Genomic DNA, 18,569 nt, shown 5'->3' with positions numbered 1-18,569 from the left:
ATGTTCTGATGGCACTGGCACATGGATACATGGATCTGTAACTCTGCCATGTATTCCTTTGCTTGTCTGCCTCCCTCACTAAACAGTAAGCTCCTTAGAATCAGGGAATGTGTATGTCCTCTTTATTTCTTTAACATTTAACTCAGTGCCTGGCAAAGAGAGTTGGTACTCAGAAAATAGTTGTTGAATGCTTTAATGTATAGATGGAGAAATGAATGAACTCATTTTTTATTCTCTCCTTAATATTGATAGCTGTTTACAATCATTTTTATTTACAAGTAAGCTTTTGTTAGCTTAATTCAAAAACTGTCTAAAATAAAGAAATGTTTCTTTATTAATATTTTAGGTTTATCCATAGGAAAATGAATTGGTGGCAGTTTAAATATACATAAGCATGTGCTTAATCTTTCTTGATCATCCTGGTTTTACTTGTCTCTTACAGAAAAAACAAAAATGAGAGGAATCTGGTTTAAATTGCAGTACAAGGAATTTAGATTAGACATAAAGCGTTTCCAGAAAATAAAGTACCAGATATTGAAGTGATTTGTAAGTAATGTAATTGATTTTTTTGAGAGTTAAAAAAAGGGGGAGTTCATGGAGGGTTGTGAATTGCAAAGTGGTTCACCAACACTGCCCTTAGTAGAATAAAAAATTTAAAGGAAGAAAATCTATTTAGAGGTGTGCAGATACAACCATATTCATGGATAGATGCTTAAAAATACTTGGGTACTTTTTGGCTTACTGTGTACATATATATTTTAAAATTTCAGCTAACCAAGGAAACTATGTTGCATGTATCCTTACTTTTTACAGAATGGCTCTGGTTTAGTGACTAGCAGAATATACTGAGAATCTCCCTCCTTAGCCTTTTTTTTTTTTAACTTCTCTTTCTTAGAGTAATATAAATAATAAAAAATCCTTAGCAGTGTTAAAAATAAACAGAAAACTAAGGTATATCAATAAAAAAAAAAAGACCTACCCAAATAGTTTAAAAACAATCAACCAGACCACTTACACAAAGAACAAGGTTTTTGAATGCTATTCTCTTGATTGTCTTAATAAAATTAAATATGGCAGTTAGCTGTGCCCAAAATATAGAGTTATATTGCTATGCTTCTAACTATAGATATTCTGTCCTGGCTGTATTTGAACAGAACTACTGTAGTATAAGCCAAATTCACCCTCCGTGCTAGTGAACTGAAAGAGCAAATATACCTTCTTGAGCAACAGATTTATAATCATGCTAGTGAATAGAGTTCAGTGTTCTCTTTGCTTGTCATTCTGCAAGAATCATATTGGAATAATTTAGGACAGCTTTACTAAATTTATTAATGTAACTTTTGTTATGAGGATGGCGCTTAAATTGTAGGCTTTTGTACTAACAGTGCAAAAGCCTTCTTTGTGATATAAGAGACAGGATTTTACATGTAGTGATGATATAATAATGCCTGTCTTTCTAAACGCTGTATATTTTTCTAAATGCCTTTATAGCCAGAATTTATTTGGTTTTCACAATAACTCTGTGAAATAGGTGTCCTAATCTTATAAATGAGAAATTTTAGGCATAGAAATTTTGACTGAGTGCCAAAGGCATACAGTATTGTTTTATAATAAAGTATTGTTACCATTTCAATAGCTTGCATTTACTACATGCTTACTATATGCTGAGCTCTGTTTTAAGCTTTTTACATATATTAATTAATAAGAACTTGGGCTTTGTAGTCAGATCTGGATTTAATTCTGGCATTGTGCCATCTCTGCCATTTGCAGCATCGTGGATGAACCTAGAGATTATCATACTAAGTGATACTTCCTCTTATCAGCTGTTAACCTTGGAAAAGCTACCTAGCCTCTTCAAGCCTTGGTTTCCTTATTTGCTACAAAGAAATAATGATAGTACCTACCTCATAGGGTGGTTGTATGGATTGAGATAATCCAAGTGTGAATCTATGTCTGGTATAAAGTAGGGGCTTTAAAATCAGTTTGCTATAAAAAATAAGGTGTTAATAGACTGTATTTACTGTAATTTTTAGCTTTTTGATAATTTTCCTGGTAAAATTGTATTCTTCTTGAGTATAAACTCATAGTTGATGATATATATATATACCTGTTTTATAGAAAAACATCCGTGTTACAACAAGATTATAGCTCTATATAGTGGCTAAAACTACCTCTTCCCTCTCACTACCTCCCAATCACCTTTCAGTTCTAAGCCTTCCACTAGTCAGAAGAAACCAAAGTGGATACCTGAGGCATTCATGTTCCAAAGTCAAGACAAGATATCCTCAGTCCATTGGGTTGTGTTTGTTCCAGGAGTGCTGTGGTATATCAGTTGTTTGGAACTCAGAATGTATTTTCTTACAGAAAGTATCCTTTTAAATGAGGCACATAAATTCTTGTAATTCCTGATATAACTGATATGTGTATATTTGCACTGAATGCAGTAAAAAGCAAGCAAAAACGTCACAGCACTCTGGCACTGCTAATAAAGTAATTTAAAACAATGAAACTGAATATATACTGATCCCCAAAAACAGGCCTGGAGAGGATTCTGGGAAGATGGAGTAGGAGGCATCAGGAGTCTGTCTCCCCACCTAGATAACAAATACAGTGGCAGAATCTGATGTAACTATTTTGGAACTGTGGAGCTGTTGAAGACTTGCAACTGTCAGGAAAAGGCTCAGATGTAAAATTGCAGCCATTCTCTGCTGCCACCTTTGTGCAGCTCTCACACAGCTTTTGGAGCCAGTGGAGGCAGAAAGTACCCTCTTCTCCAAATATCAAGGATCTGTACCTGGATCAGAGATTGCTGCTTCTGGTCAGAGAGGTGCAGACAGAGAGGTGGGCCGCTATTGTTGTTGCACATACCCTATTGTTGCAAGCCCCTCCCCCACCTGCTAAAGTGACTTCCAGGAAATTTAAAAGACTGGCACCCTTATATGATCCAGCAATCTCACTCCTGGCTGTATATCCAGAGAAAACTCTTAATTCAAAAAGATACATGAACCCCAATGATCAGAGCAGCACTATTTACAATAACCAAGACGTGTAAGCAACCTAAATGTCCATCGACAGATGAATAGATAAAGAAGGTGTGGTATATATGCACAATGGCATACTACTCAGCCATAAAAAAGAATGACATAATGCCATTTGCAGCATCGTGGATGAACCTAGAGATTATCATACTAAGTGAAGTAAATCAAAAAGAGAAAGATAAATCCTATATGATATCACTTATATGTGGAATCTAAAATATGGAACCACCTCAGCATATTGAAAGCTGTATATTGTGGGAGTCCTAGAAAGAGGAGAGAGAGAGAGAGAAAGGAGCAGAGAGAACTTTTTAAGAAATAATGGTTAAAAACTTCCCAAATTTGATGAAAGACATGAACATAAACATCCAAGGAGCTCATTGCACTCCAAGCAAGATTAAGTCAAAGAGACATAGAGCAAGACACATTATAATCAACCTTCCAAAAGACAAAGACCAGGAATCTTGAAAGCAGCAAGAAGAAAGCTAATCGTCACATACAAGGGATTCTCAGTAAGATTATTAGCATATTGCTCATCAGAAACTTCGGCGGCCAGGTGGCAGTGGGCTGCTATATTCAAAGTGCTAAAAGAAAAACAGTCTGTTCATCAAGAATCCTATTATCTGGCAAAACTTTCCTTCAAAAGTAAGTGAGAAATTAAGACATCCCCAGGTAAACAAAAGCTGAGGGAGTTCATTACCACTAGACCTGCCCTGCAAGAAATGCACAAGAGTTCTGCAAGGTGAAACGAAAGGACACTAGACAGTAACTAGAAGTTGTGTGGAGAAATAAAGATCTCAATAAAGGTAAATACAAAGGGAATTATAAAAGCTAGTACTATTGTAACAAAGATTTATAACTTTTTATTTTCTACATGACTTAAAAGATTAATACATTTAAAGGAAAAAAATTATTAGTCTAAAAGCTCATATTGTTGTAACATTTTCTGGGATACACCATATGTTAGGCCACAAATTAAGTCTCAAAAGATTTTAAAAGATAGATAGCATACAAAGTATCATCTCCAACTACAAGAGGATGAAGTTAGAAATCAACAACAGAAGGAAAACTGGAAAATTCACAAAACTGGGGGAATTAAACAACATACTTTTTTTTTTTTAACCATCTTTATTGGAGTATATAATTGCTTTACAATGGTGTGTTAGTTTCTGCTTTATAACAAAGTGAATCAGTTATACATATACATATGTTCCCATATCTCTTCCCTCTTGCGTCTCCCTCCCTCCCACCCTCCCTATGCCACCCCTCTAGGTGGTCGCAAAGCACCGAGCTGATCTCCCTATGCTATGCGGCTGCTTCCCACTAGCTATCTGTTTTACATTTGGTAGTGTATATATGTCCATGCCACTCTCTCACTTTGTCACAGCTTACCCTTCCCCCTCCCCATATCCTCAAGTCCATTCTCTAGTAAGTCTGTAAACAACATACTTTTAAACAACCAATCAAAGAAGAAATCACAAGGGAAATTAGAAAATACTTAGAGACAAAAGAAAATGAAAACACAGCACACCAAAACTTATAGGACACAATGAAAGCAGTGCTAAGGGGATTTTTGTAGTTATAAATGCTTATGTTAAAAAAATAAGATCTCTAGCTTTATAACTTAAGGAACTAGAAAAAGAACAAACTAAAACCAAAGCTAGCAGAAGAAAGGAAATAATAAAGATTAAAGGAGAGAGAAAGGAAATAGAGAATAGAAAAACAGTCAGTGAACCAAAAGTTTGTTCTTTGAAAACATCAACAAAATTGACAAATTTTTGGCTAGGTGGACTAAGAAAAAAGGAGGAAAGACTCAAATTACTAAAATCAGAAGTGGAAGTGGTGACATCACTATCAAGTCTACTGAAATAAAAAGGATTATAAGAGAGTACTATGAACAATTGTATGCCAACGAATTGAAGAACCTAGATGAAATGGACAAATTCCTAGAAATACAAAACCTACCAAGACTAAATCACAATAGACCTATAAGGTAAGGAGATTGAATCAGTAATAAAAAAATCTCTTTGAGTAGAAAAGCCCTGGCTTGGGACTTCACTGGTGGTCCAGTGGCTAAGACGCCACGCTCCCAATGCAGGCGACCCAGGTTCAATCCCTCGTCAGGGAACTGGATCCCACATGCCGCAACTAAGAGTCTCCATGTCACAACTAAGAGTTCACGTGCTGCAACTAAAAAAGATCCCACATGCCGTAACTAAAAGATCCCATGTGCTGCAGCTAAGACGCAGTGCAGCCAAATAAATAAATATTTTTTTTAAAAAGAAAGAAAAGAAAAGACCTGGCTTCACCAGTGAATTCTGCTAGTTAAAGAACTACTATCAGTCCCTGTCAAACTTTTCCAAAATATTGAAGAGGAGAGAACACTTCCTAATTCATTCTATGAGGCCAGCATTACCCTGCTAACAAAGTCAGACAAAGACATTACAAGAAAAGAAAACTATAGACCAATATCTCTTGTAAACATTGATTCAGAAATCTTCAACAAAATGCTAGCAAACTGAATTCATCCACACAATAAAGGGATTATATACCATGGTAAAGTGGGATTTCTTTTTGGAATGCAAGGATGGTACAACATGAAAATTGATCAGTGTAATACACCACATTAACAGAATGAAGGAAAAAAACACACAATCATCTCAATTGATGCAGAAAAAGCATTTGACAAAATTCAACACCTTTTCATGATAAAAGCATTAAAATAAACTAGGAATAGATGGAAACCACCTCAATATAATGAAAGCTATATATGAAAAACCCACAGCAGACATCATTCTCAATAGTAAAAGACTGAAAGCTTTTCCCCTAAGGTCAGGAACAAGGCAAGGATGCCCACTTTCACAACTTTTATTTAACATGGTAGTGGAAGTTCTAGCCAGAGCACTTAGGCAAGAAAAAGAAATAAAAGTTATCCAAATTGAGAAGAAAGAAGTAAAATAATCTGTTTGCAGGCGAGATGATCTTATATGTGGGAAACCCTAAAGATTCCACACAAAAAATACTTTCAGAACTAATAAATGAATTCAACTAAGTAGCAGGATACAAAGTCAAAATGTAAAAGTTAGTGGCATTTCTGTACATTCACAATGAACAATCTGACAAGGAAATTACAAAAACAATTCCTTTTACAGTGGCATCAAAAGGAATAGAATACTTAGGAATTAAAAAACGTACACAATGAAAACTGCAAAATACTGCTGAAGAAATCAAAGAAGACATAAACACATCCCATATTCATGGATTAGAAGATACAATATTATTAAAATATCAGTCCTGTGCAAAGAGATTTACAGATTCATTGCAATACCTGTCAAAATCCCAATGATGTTTTTTTCAAAAACAGGAAAACCTATCCTGAAATTCATATGGAATCTCGGGACCCTGGATAGGCAAAACAGTCTTAAAACTGGATTACTCACAATTCTTGATTTCAAAACTTACTACAAAGCCACATAATCAAAACAGTGTGGTACTGGCATAAATACAGACATATAGACCAGTGGAATAGAATAGAGAACCCAGAAATAAACCCTCACATATGTGGTCAGATAAGTTTTGAAAAGGGTACAAAGACCATTCATTGGGGAAAGGAGTCTTCAACAAATGCTTCTGGGACAACTGGATATCCGCATGCAAAAGATGAACTTGGACCTTTACCTAACACCATATACAAACATTAACTCAAATTGGATCAAAGACCTAAATATAAGACATAAAACAATGAGATTCTTAGAAGAAAACATAGGACAAAAGCTTCACAACATGGATTTGGCAATGCTTTCTTGGATGTGACACCAAAAGCACAGGCACCAAAGCAAAAGTAGACAAATTGGACTTAATGAAAAAAAGTTTTTTTACTTCAAAAGATAACTATCAACAGAGTGAAAAAGGCAACCACAGAATGGGAGAAAATATTTGCAAATCATATATTTGATAAGGGATTAATATCCAGAATATATAGAGGACTTATACTAAAAGTCAACAGCAAAAGAACAACCTGATTCAAAAATGGGCAAAGGACTTGAATAGACATTTCTCTAAAAAAGATATACTGTGGAAAACAGTATGGAAGTTTCTCAAAAAATTAAAAATAGAACTACCATATGATTCAGCAGTACCACTTCTGGGTATGTATCCAAAATAATTGAAAGCAGGGTCTCGGAGAGATATTTGTGCATCCATGTTCATAGCAGCATTATTCCAATAGCCAGAACGTAGATAAATGTCCATTGACAGATGGATGGATTAGCAAGTGTTGGTATATATTCAGTGGAATATTTTTCAGTCTTAAAAAGGAAAGGAATTCTGACACATGTTACAGCATGGATGAACTGTGAAGACATTATGCTAAGTGAGACAAGACAGGCACAAAAGATAAATAGTGTACAATCTCAGTTATATGAGGTATTTAGAATAGTCAAACTCATGAAAACAGAAAGTAGAATGGTGGTTGCCAGGATTTGTGCAGAGGGGAAATGAGTTGTTATTTAATGGGTATAGAGTTTCATTTCTGCAAGATGAAAAAGTCCTTGAGATTGGTTGCACAGTATTGAATATATTTAACACTACTAAACTGTATGCTTAAAAATAGGTAAGATGGTAAACTTTATATGTATTTTACCACAATTTTAAAAATTAGAAAAAAGAAAAAAAGGATCTGAAGGTGAGAGAGAGTTTCTGACAGGATTTTTAATATTTTCAAGAGCTTTATATGTTGGCACACTGATTCTTTTGTATGTTTAACTTCATTTCAAAGCTTTCCCTTGATATAGGGGTATAGATGGATCACTCTCACTTCTCTTAATCACATTTACTATGAATAAACTCATTTCAAGATAGGGGTTGTGGGATGCTTATGAGAGGAACAAATAAGAAGAGGAAGAGAGATTTTTCTTAGTTAATTGGCTAAAATCTCTTAAGAGAGAGAGCGAGACAAACATCACATAAGAGAAATGATTTACGGTAGAATTAGCTGGACAGTTTTATAAGCCAGAGGCAAAGCATGATGTATGTTAAGCTTCTGGAGAAAAAAAAAAGCTGAGCTAAGGAAAAGGCAGTGGGTTGCTGCCCACCCTAATGTGGGGTGTAGCAGCAGCTCACAAGGGGTGTAAGCAAACACCTGGCTGAACCGCTGATTTTATATACAGGTTATAAGTCCAGAACGAAAAGTTTTGTTTGTATGTGGGTTCACGGTTTTGGAAATGTTCATTTTGGGTATCAATCATATTTGTTAACTCAAGTTAATATATAGATTAAAATGAGACTATTTGGAGGGCAGACAGCAGAAGCAAGAAGAACTACAGTCCTGCAGCCTGTGGAACAAGAATCACATTCAGAGAAAGAGAGACAAGATGAAAAGGCAGAGGGCTATGTACCAGATGAAGGAACAAGATAAAACCCCAGAAAAACAACTAAATGAAGTGGAGATAGGCAACCTTCCAGAAAAAGAATTCAGAATAATGATAGTGAAGATGATCCAGGACCTTGGAAAAACAGTGGAGGCTAAGATCGAGAAGATGCAAGAAGTGTTTAACAAAGACCTAGAAGAATTAAAGAACAAACAAACAGAGATGAAGAATACAATAACTGAAATGAAAACTACACTAGAAGGAATCAATAGCAGAATAACTGAGGCAGAAGAACGAATAAGTGACCTGGAAGACAGAATGGTGGAATTCACTGCTGCGGAACAGAATAAAGAAAAAAAAATGAAAAGAAATGAAGACAGCCTAAGAGACCTCTGGGACACCATTAAAGGCAACAACATTCACATTATAGGGGTCCCAGAAGGAGAAGACAGAGAGAAAGGACCCGAGAAAATATTTGAAGAGACTGGAGTCGAAAAATTCCCTAACATGGGAAAGGAAATAGCCACCCAAGTCCAGGAAGCGCAGAGAGTCCCATACAGGATAAACCCAAGGAGAAACACGACAAGACACATAGTAAATTGGCAAAAATTAAAGACAAAGAAAAGTTATTGAAAGCAGCAAGGGAAAAACGACAAATAACATACAAGGGAACTCCCATAAGGTTAACAGCTGATTTCTCAGCAGAAACTCCACAAGCCAGAAGGGAGTGGCATGATATACTTAAAGTGATGAAAGGGAAGAACCTACAACCAAGATTACCCGGCAAAGATCTCATTCAGATTCGATGGAGAAATCAAAAGCTTTACAGGCAAGCAAAAGCTAAGAGAATTCAGCACCACCAAACCAGCTCTACAACAAATGCTAAAGGAACTTCTCTAAGTGGGAAACACAAGAGAAGAAAAGGACCTACAAAAACAAACCCAAAACAATTAAGAAAATGGTCATAGGAACATACATATCGATAATTACCTTAAACGTGAATGGATTTAAATGCTCCAACCGAAAGACACAGGCTTGCTGAATGGATACAAAAACAAGACCCATCTATATGCTGTCTACAAGAGACCCACTTCAGACATAGGGACACATTCAGACTGAAAGTGAGGGGATGGAAAAAGATATTCCATGCAAATGGAAATCAAAAGAAAGCTGGAGTAGCTATACTCATATCAGATAAAATAGACTTTAAAATAAAGAATGTTACAAGAGACAAGGATGGACACTACATAATGATCAAGGGGTCAATCCAAGAAGAAGATATAACAATTATAAATATATATGCACCCAACATAGGAGCACCTCAATACATAAGGCAACTGCTAACAGCTATAAAAGAGGAAATCGACAGTAACACAGTAATAGTGGGAGACTTTAACACCTCACTTACACCAATGGACACATCATCCAAAATGAAAATAAATAAGGAAACAGAAGCTTTAAATGACACAATAGACCAGATAGATTTAATTGATATTTATAGGACATTCCATCCAAAAACAGCAGATTACACTTTCTTCTCAAGTGCGCATGGAACATTCTCCAGAATAGATCACATCTTGGGTCACAAATGAAGCCTCAGTAAATTTAAGAAAATTGAAATCATATCAAGCATCTTTTCTGACCACAATGCTATGAGATTAGAAATGAGTTACAGGGGAAAAAATGTAAAAAACACAAACACATGGAGGCTGAACAATACGTTACTAAATAACCAAGAGATCACTGAAGAAATCAAAGAGGAAATCAAAAAATACCCAGAGACAAATGACAATGAAAACACGACAATCCAAAACCTATGGGATGCAGCAAAAGCAGTTCTGGGCTTCCCTGGTGGCACAGTGGTTGAGAATCTGCCTGCCAATGCAGGGGACACGGGTTCGAGCCCTGGTCTGGGAGGATCCCACATGCCGCGGAGCAACTAGGCCCGTGAGCCACAATTGCTGAGCCTGCGCGTCTGGAGCCTGTGCTCCGCAACAAGAGAGGCCGCTACAGTGAGAGGCCTGCGCACCGCGATGAAGAGTGGCCCCCAGTTGCCGCAACTAGAGAAAGCCCTCGCACAGAAACGAAGACCCAACACAGCCATAAATGAATGAATAAATAAATAAATAAATAAAAATTTAAAAAAAAAGTAGTCAACCTTTATAAAAAAAAAAAAAGCATTTCTAAGAGGGAAGTTTATAGCTATACAAGCCTACCTCAAGAAACAAGAAAAATCTCAAATAAACAATGTAACCTTACACCTACAGGAACTAGACAAAGAAGAACAAAGAAAACCCAAAGTCAGTAGGAGGAAAGAAATCATAAAGATGAGAGCAGAAATAAGTGACATAGAAGCAAAAAACAGTAGCAAAGATCAATAAAACTAAAAGCTGGTTCTTTAAGAAGATAAACAAAATTGATAAACTATTAGCCAGACTCATCAAGAAAAAGAGGGAGAGGACCCAAATCAATACATTTAGAAATGAAAAAGGAGAAGCTACAACAGACACCGCAGAAATACAAAGCATCCTAAGAGACTACTACAAGCAACTCTATGCCAATAAAATGGACAACCTGGAAGAAATGGACAAATTCTTAGAAAGGTATAACCTTCCAAGACTGAACCAGGAAGAAATAGAAAATATGAACAGACCAATCACAAGTAATGAAATTGAAACTGTGATTAAAAATCTCCCAACAAACAAAAGTCCAGGACCAGATAACCTCATAGGTGAATTCTATCAAACATTTAGAGAAGAGCTAACACCCATCCTTCTCAAACTCTTCCAAAAAATTGCAGAGGAAGGAACACTCCCAAACTCATTCTATGAGGCCACCATCACCCTGATACCAAAACCAGACAAAGATACTACAAAAAAAGAAAATTACAGACCAGTATCACTGCTGAATATAGATGCAAAAATCCTCAACAAAATACTAGCAAACAGAATCGAACAACACATTAAAAGGATCATACACCATGATCAAGTGGGATTTATCCCAGGGATGCAAGGATTCTTCAATATACGCAAATCAATCAATGTGATACAGCATATTAACAACTTGAAGAATAAAAACCATATGATCATCTCAATAGATGCAGAAGAAGCTTTTGACAAAATTCAACACCCATTTATGATAAAAACTGTCCAGAAAGTGGGCATAGAGGGAACCTACCTCAACATAATCAAGGCCATATATGACAAACCCACAGCAAACATCATTCTCAATGGTGAAAAACTGAAAGCATTTCCTCTAAGATCAAGAACAAGACAAGGATGTCCAATCTCGCCACTATTATTCAACACAGTTTTGGAAGTCCTAGCCATGGCAATCAGAGAAGAAAAACAAATAAAAGGAATACAAATTGCAAAAGAAGAAGTAGAACTGTCACTGTTTGCAGATGACATGATACTATACATAGAGAATCCTAAAGATGCCACCAGAAAACTACTAGAGCTAATCAATGAATTTGGTAAAGTTGTAGGATACAAAGTTAATGCACAGAAATCTCTTGCATTCCTATACACTGATGATGAAGAATCTGAAAGAGAAATTAAGGAAACACTCCCATTTACCACTGCAACAAAAAGAATAAAATACCTAGGAATAAGCCTACCTAGGGAGACAAAAGATCTGTATGCAGAAAACTATAAGGCACTGATGAAAGAAATAAAAGATGATACCAACAGATGGAGAGATATACCATGTTCTTGGATTGGAAGAATCAACATTGTGAAAATGACTATACTACCCAAAGCAATCTACAGATTCAATGCAATCCCTATCAAATTACCAATGGCATTTTTTATGGAACTAGAACAAAAAATCTTAAAATTTGTCTGGAGACACAAAAGACCCCGAATAGCCAAAGCAGTCTTGAGGGGTAAAAATGGAGCTGGAGGAATCAGACTCCCTGACTTCAGACTATACTATAAAGCTACAGTAATCAAGACAATATGGTACTGGCACAAAAACAGAAACATAGATCAATGGAACAAGATAGAAAGCCCAGAGATAAACCCACGCACCTATGGTCAACTAATCTATGACAAAGGAGCCAAGGATATTCAATGGAGAAAAGACAGTCTCTTCAGTAAGTGGTGCTGGGAAAACTGGACAGCTACATGTAAAAGAATGAAATTAGAACACTCCCTAACACCATACACAAAAATAAACTCAAAATGGATTAGAGACCTAAATGTAAGACCGGACACTATAAAACTCTTACAGGAAAGCATAGGAAGAACACTCTTTGACATAAATCACAGCAAGATCTTTTTTGATCCACCTCCTAGAGTAATGGAAATAAAAACAAAAATAAACAAATGGGACCTAATGAAACTTCAAAGCTTTTGCACAGCAAAGGAAACCATAAACAAGACAAAAAGACAACCCTCAGAATGGGAGAAAATATTTGCTGGCGAATCAACGGACAAAGGATTAATCTCCAAAATATATAAACAGTTCGTGCAGCTCAATATTAAAAAAAGAAACAACCCAATCCAAAAATGGGCAGAAGACCTAAATAGACATTTCTCCAAAGAAGACATAGAGATGGCCAAGAAGCACATGAAAAGCTGCTCAACATCACAAATTATTAGAGAAATGCAAATCAAAACTACAATGAGGTATCACCTCACACCAGTTAGAATGGGCATCATCAGAAAGTCTACAAACAACAAATGCTGGAGAGGGTGTGGAGAAAAGGGAACCCTCTTGCACTGTTGGTGGGAATGTAAATTGATACAGCCACTATGGAGAACAATATGGAGGTTCCTTAAAAAACTAGAAATAGAATTACCATATGATCCAGCAATCCCACTACTGGGCATATACCCAGAGAAAACCATAATTCAAAAAGACACATGAACCCCAATGTTCATTGCAGCACTATTTACAGTAGCCAGGTCATGGAAGCAACGTAAATGCCCATCAACAGACGAATGGGTAAAGAAGATGTGGTACATATATACAATGGAATATTACTCAGCCATAAAATGGAACGAAATTGGGCATTTGTTGAGATGTGGATGTATCTCAAGACTGTCATACAGAGTGAAGTAAGTCAGAAAGAGAAAAACAAATATCATATATTAACGCATATATGTGGAACCTAGAAAAATGGTACAGATGAACCAGTTTGCAGGGCAGAAATAGAGACACAGATGTAGAGAACAAACATATGGACACCAAGGGAGGAAAGTGGTGGGGGGGTGGGGGTGGTGGTGGGATGAATTGGGCGATTGGGATTGACATGTATACACTGATGTGTATAAAATTGATGACTAGTAAGAACCTGCTGTACAAAAAAATAAAATAAAATTAAAAAATTAAAAAAAAAATTCAAAAAACTAAAAAAAAAAAAAAACTGCTCTGACTTTCTCAGCGCTCCTTAAGCTTTTTGGTTGGCACCACTCATACAGCCTTTATTACTGTCTCTTTTTTTCTCAATAAAAGAAATTCATTTCATTAAAAAATAAAATAAAATAAAAAAATAAAATGAGACTCTTTGTAAAACCCCTAACATGCCTACTGTAGTATAGCTGTTTAGTAAATGCTAGTGCTTGTGCTTGAGTGAATTTTATTTTTTTTTCTGTGTTGTAAAAAGTGAATAAATTAACCAGAAAATTTTCAGAAGTATATTGAAATCTCTTAAAACTCTAGATTGTAATTTATTGCTGTAATTTATATCATTATCCTGTGACTCTATGGCATGCTTGTTCATACTGTTTTCTGATGACTGACTCTTCTGATTTGATTCTGGGGGTGTCTTGTGGATTAGAAGATACAGAAGGTGGATTCTAAAGAGAGTTAACTCTTTGGCAGGAGGGACAGTGAGGTTTAAGAGACGTGACTGGATATGGAGAATTAGCCTGCCCTTGGCTAAAATGGGGTTTTAGAGCTGGAAAGGAACCTTGGAGGTAGTTTAGTCTAACCTCTCATTTTATGGCTGTGGAGATAAGTATAGAGAAGTGTGTTGTCTAACGTCATAGCTGTCGTGGAGAAGCTAAAATCAATGGCTTCTAAAGGTCCTGATATCCAAACATCATGGAACGTAAGCTACTGCATTTTTACTTTTCTTTTGAAAAGGCTGTGTTGATGGTACCGTGTACACATTATATTAATTTTTAGAATAGATCTTATAAATTATGTATATTTTAATCAAAAATTCAGTCTTTTTAGTTTGTTTAAATAGATTGACTGAACTAACAGTGCTGCCAGAAGTCTCATAAGGAAAACTGTTTTTAAAGAAATAACAAATTCTTGACTTTTTCTTGCTAATTGTAGGTTAAGTCAGCAAACAAAGAAAACATGGTGTTTTGAAGTATGATTAAACTCCTGATGCTGCAGCAGAGGCTAAGAATATTAATGGCCAGATCTAGGTAAGTTGAATTTTACTTTTAAAAAAATCATTAAGTCCACAAATTACATTTTTTAAACTAGAGATTTTAATAATGTTTTCTTTTTTTTTTTTTTTTTTTGGGATTTTTTTTTTTTTTAATTCAGACAGAAAGTCACAAAAATTATACTCATCCTCATCAGTTCACTCAGTCCCATGTAATTAATTTCTTTTTTTTCATCTTGATCTTTTGTTAGCACTTTTATGAGTTCATCAGTTTTTCATTAGAGTTCTGAAAATGCTTATTCATTCAGTTCAGCAGTACAGTCAGTTACCAGAAACCTGTACTTGTCAGAGTCTTTTCCATGAATTTCTTGAAGATGAAACTCTTTTATAGGAACATATTTGCAAAATCATCAGAGTACACCCAGAACTGTCTGTAAATGACAAAAGACTTAAAAATGACCATGGTTAAAGATTTGATGAAAGTTCATAATAATGCAGTTGACAAGAAAATTACTTATTTCTGAGATATACATTTTAAAGTAATAACTAGGATTATTACTTATAACATTATACCAGAACATATAAGATTTTTAGACGTTTCCTGTAATGTCTGAAACATTTATATTAACATATTTCCATACATATTTCCATACAAATACAAATATAAGATTTTTAGAAATTTCATGTAATGTCTGAAACATTTATATTAACATATTTCCATACATATTTCCATACAAATACAAATATAAGATTTTTAGAAATTTCATGTAATGTCTGAAACATTTATATTAACATATTTCCATACATATTTCCATACAAATACAAATATAAGATTTTTAGAAATTTCATGTAATGTCTGAAACATTTATATTAACATATTTCCATACATATTTCCATACAAATACAAATATAAGATTTTTAGAAATTTCATGTAATGTCTGAAACATTTATATTAACATATTTCCATACAAATAACCCAATGAAAGTTTAGTATTAGTTGTTTTGTTTGTTTTTTTATACTGCAGGTTCTTATTAGGCATCAGTTTTATACACATCAGTGTATACATGTCAATCCCAATCGCCCAATTCAGCACATCACCATCCCCACCTCATCGCAGTTTTCCCCCCTTGGTGTCCATATGTCCATTCTCTACATCTGTGTCTCAACTTCTGCCCTGCAAACTGGCTCATCTGTACCATTTTTCTACGTTCCACATACATGCATTAACATACGATATTTGTTTTTCTCTTTCTGACTTACTTCACTCTGTATGACAGTCTCTAGATCCATCCACGTCTCAACAAATGACTCAATTTCGTTCCTTTTTATGGCTGAATAATATTCCATCGTATATATGTACCACAACTTCTTTATCCATTCGTCTGTTGATGGGCATTTAGGTTGCTTCCATGACCTGGCTATTGTAAATAGTGCTGCAATGAACATTCGGGTGCACGTGTCTTTTTGAATTACGGTTTTCTCTGGGTATATGCCCAGTAGTGGGATTGCTGGGTCATATGGTAATTCTATTTTTAGTTTTTTAAGGAACCTCCATATTGTTCTCCATAGTGGCTGTATCAATTTACATTCCCACCAACAGTGCAAGAGGGTTCCCTTTTCTCCACACCCTCTCCAGCATTTGTTGTTTGTAGATTTTCTGATGATGCCCATTCTAACAGGAGTGAGGTGATACCTCATTGTAGTTTTGATTTGCATTTCTCTAATAATTAGTGATGTTGAGCATCTTTTCATGTGCTTCGTGGCCGTCTGTATGTCTTCTTTGGAGAAATGTCTATTTAGGTCTTCTGCCCATTTTTGGATTGGGGTGTTTGTTTCTTTGATATTGAGCTGAATGAGCTGTTTATATATTTTGGAGATTAATCCTTTGTCCGTTGATTCATTTGCAAATATTTTCTCCCATTCTGAGGGTTGTCTTTTCGTCTTGTTTATGGTTTCCTTTGCTGTGCAAAAGCTTTGAAGTTTCATTAGATCCCACTTGTTTATTTTTGTTTTTATTTCCATTACTCTAGGAGGTGGATCGAAAAAGATCTTGCTGTGATTTATGTCAAAGAGTGTTCTTCCTATGTTTTCCTCTAAGAGTTTTATAGTGTCCAGTCTTATATTTAGGTCTCTAATCCATTTTGAGTTTATTTTTGTGTATGGTGTTAGGGAGTATTCTAATTTCATTCTTTTACATGTGGCTGTCCAGTTTTCCCAGCACCACTTATTGAAGAGACTGTCTTTTCTCCATTGTATATCTTTGCCTCCTTTGTCATAGATTAGTTGACCATAGGTGCGTGGGTTAATCTCTGGGCTTTCTATCTTGTTCCATTGATCTATGTTTCTGTTTTTGTGCCAGTACCATATTGTCTTGATTACTGTAGCTTTGTAGTATAGTCTGAAGTCAGGGAGTCTGATTCCTCCAGCTCCATTTTTTTGCCTCAAGACTGCTTTGGCTATTCGGGGTCTTTTGTGTCTCCATACAAATTTTAAGATGATTTGTTCTAGCTCCGTAAAAAATGCCATTGGTACTTTGATAGGGATTGCATTGAATCTATAGATTGCTTTGGGTAGTATACTCATTTTCACAATGTTGATTCTTCCAATCCAAGAACATGGTATATCTCTCCATCTGTTGGTATCATCTTTTATTTCTTTCATCAGTGTCTTATAGTTTTCTGCATACAGGTCTTTTGTCTCCTTAGGTAGGTTTATTCCTAGGTATTTTATTCTTTTTGTTGCAATGGTAAATGGGAGTGTTTCCATAATTTCTCTTTCAGATTTTTCATCATTAGTGTATAGGAATGCAAGAGATTTCTGTGCATTAATTTTGTAACCTGCAACTTTACCATATTCATTAATTAGCTCTAGCAGTTTTCTGGTGGCAGTTTTAGGATTCTCTATGTATAGTATCATGTCATCCGCAAACAGTGACAGTTTTACTTCTTCTTTTCCAATTTGTATTCCTTTTATTTCTTTTTCTTCTCTGATTGCCGTGGCTAGGACTTCCAGAACTATGTTGAATAATAGTGGTGAGAGTGGACATCCTTGTCTCGTTCCTGATCTTAGAGGAAATGCTTTCAGTTTTTCACCATTGAGAATGATGTTTGCTGTGGGTTTGTCATATATGGCCTTTATTATGTTGAGGTAGGTTCCCTCTATGCCCACTTTCTGGAGAGTTTTTATCAGAAATGGGTGTTGAATTTTGTCAAAAGCTTTTTCTGCATCTATTGAGATGATCATATGGTTTTTATTCTTCAATTTGTTAATATGGTGTATCACATTGATTGATTTGCGTATATTGAAGAATCCTTGCATCCCTGGGATAAATCCCACTTGATCGTGGTGTATGATCCTTTTAATGTGTTGTTGGATTCTGTTTGCTAGTATTTTGTTGAGGATTTTTGCATCTATATTCATCAGTGATATTGGTCTGTAATTTTCTTTTTTTGTAGTGTCTTTGTCTGGTTTTGGTATCAGGGTGATGGTGGCCTCATAGAATGAGTTTGGGAGAGTTCCTTCCTCTGCAATTTTTTGGAAGAGTTTGAGAAGGATGGGTGTTAGCTCTTCTCTAAATGTTTGATAGAATTCACCTGTGAAGCCATCTGGTCCTGGACTTTTGTTTGTTGGAAGATTTTTAATCACAGTTTCAATTTCATTACTTGTGATTGGTCTGTTGATATTTTCTGTTTCTTCCTGATTCAGTCTTGGAAGGTTATACCTTTCTAAGAATTTGTCCATTTCTTCCAGGTTGTCCATTTTATTGGCATAAAGTTGCTTGTAGTAGTCTCTTAGGATGTTTTGTATTTCTGCGG

General features: G+C 35.5%; 1 protein-coding gene across 6 annotated transcripts in view; it reads left to right on the top strand.

The window, feature by feature from the left end:
* Positions 1 to 18,569, top strand: part of FRS2 (fibroblast growth factor receptor substrate 2) — a 125,816-nt gene that overhangs the window by 89,283 nt on the left and 17,964 nt on the right. For 4 of the 6 annotated variants that reach the window (XM_057556592.1, XM_057556596.1, XM_057556597.1 and 1 more), the window contains one exon: positions 14,696 to 14,790. The gene's annotated coding sequence lies outside the window, so the exon portion shown is untranslated. Of the gene's footprint in view, positions 1 to 442; positions 547 to 14,695; positions 14,791 to 18,569 lie in introns of all 6 variants that reach the window. The other 2 variants (XM_057556594.1, XM_057556595.1) reach the window with 1 other exon arrangement.

This window comes from Balaenoptera acutorostrata, chromosome 11, assembly GCF_949987535.1.
Source record: "Balaenoptera acutorostrata chromosome 11, mBalAcu1.1, whole genome shotgun sequence".
NCBI classification, from domain to species: domain Eukaryota; kingdom Metazoa; phylum Chordata; class Mammalia; order Artiodactyla; family Balaenopteridae; genus Balaenoptera; species Balaenoptera acutorostrata.
This window is presented reverse-complemented; position numbering and strand designations above follow the sequence as displayed.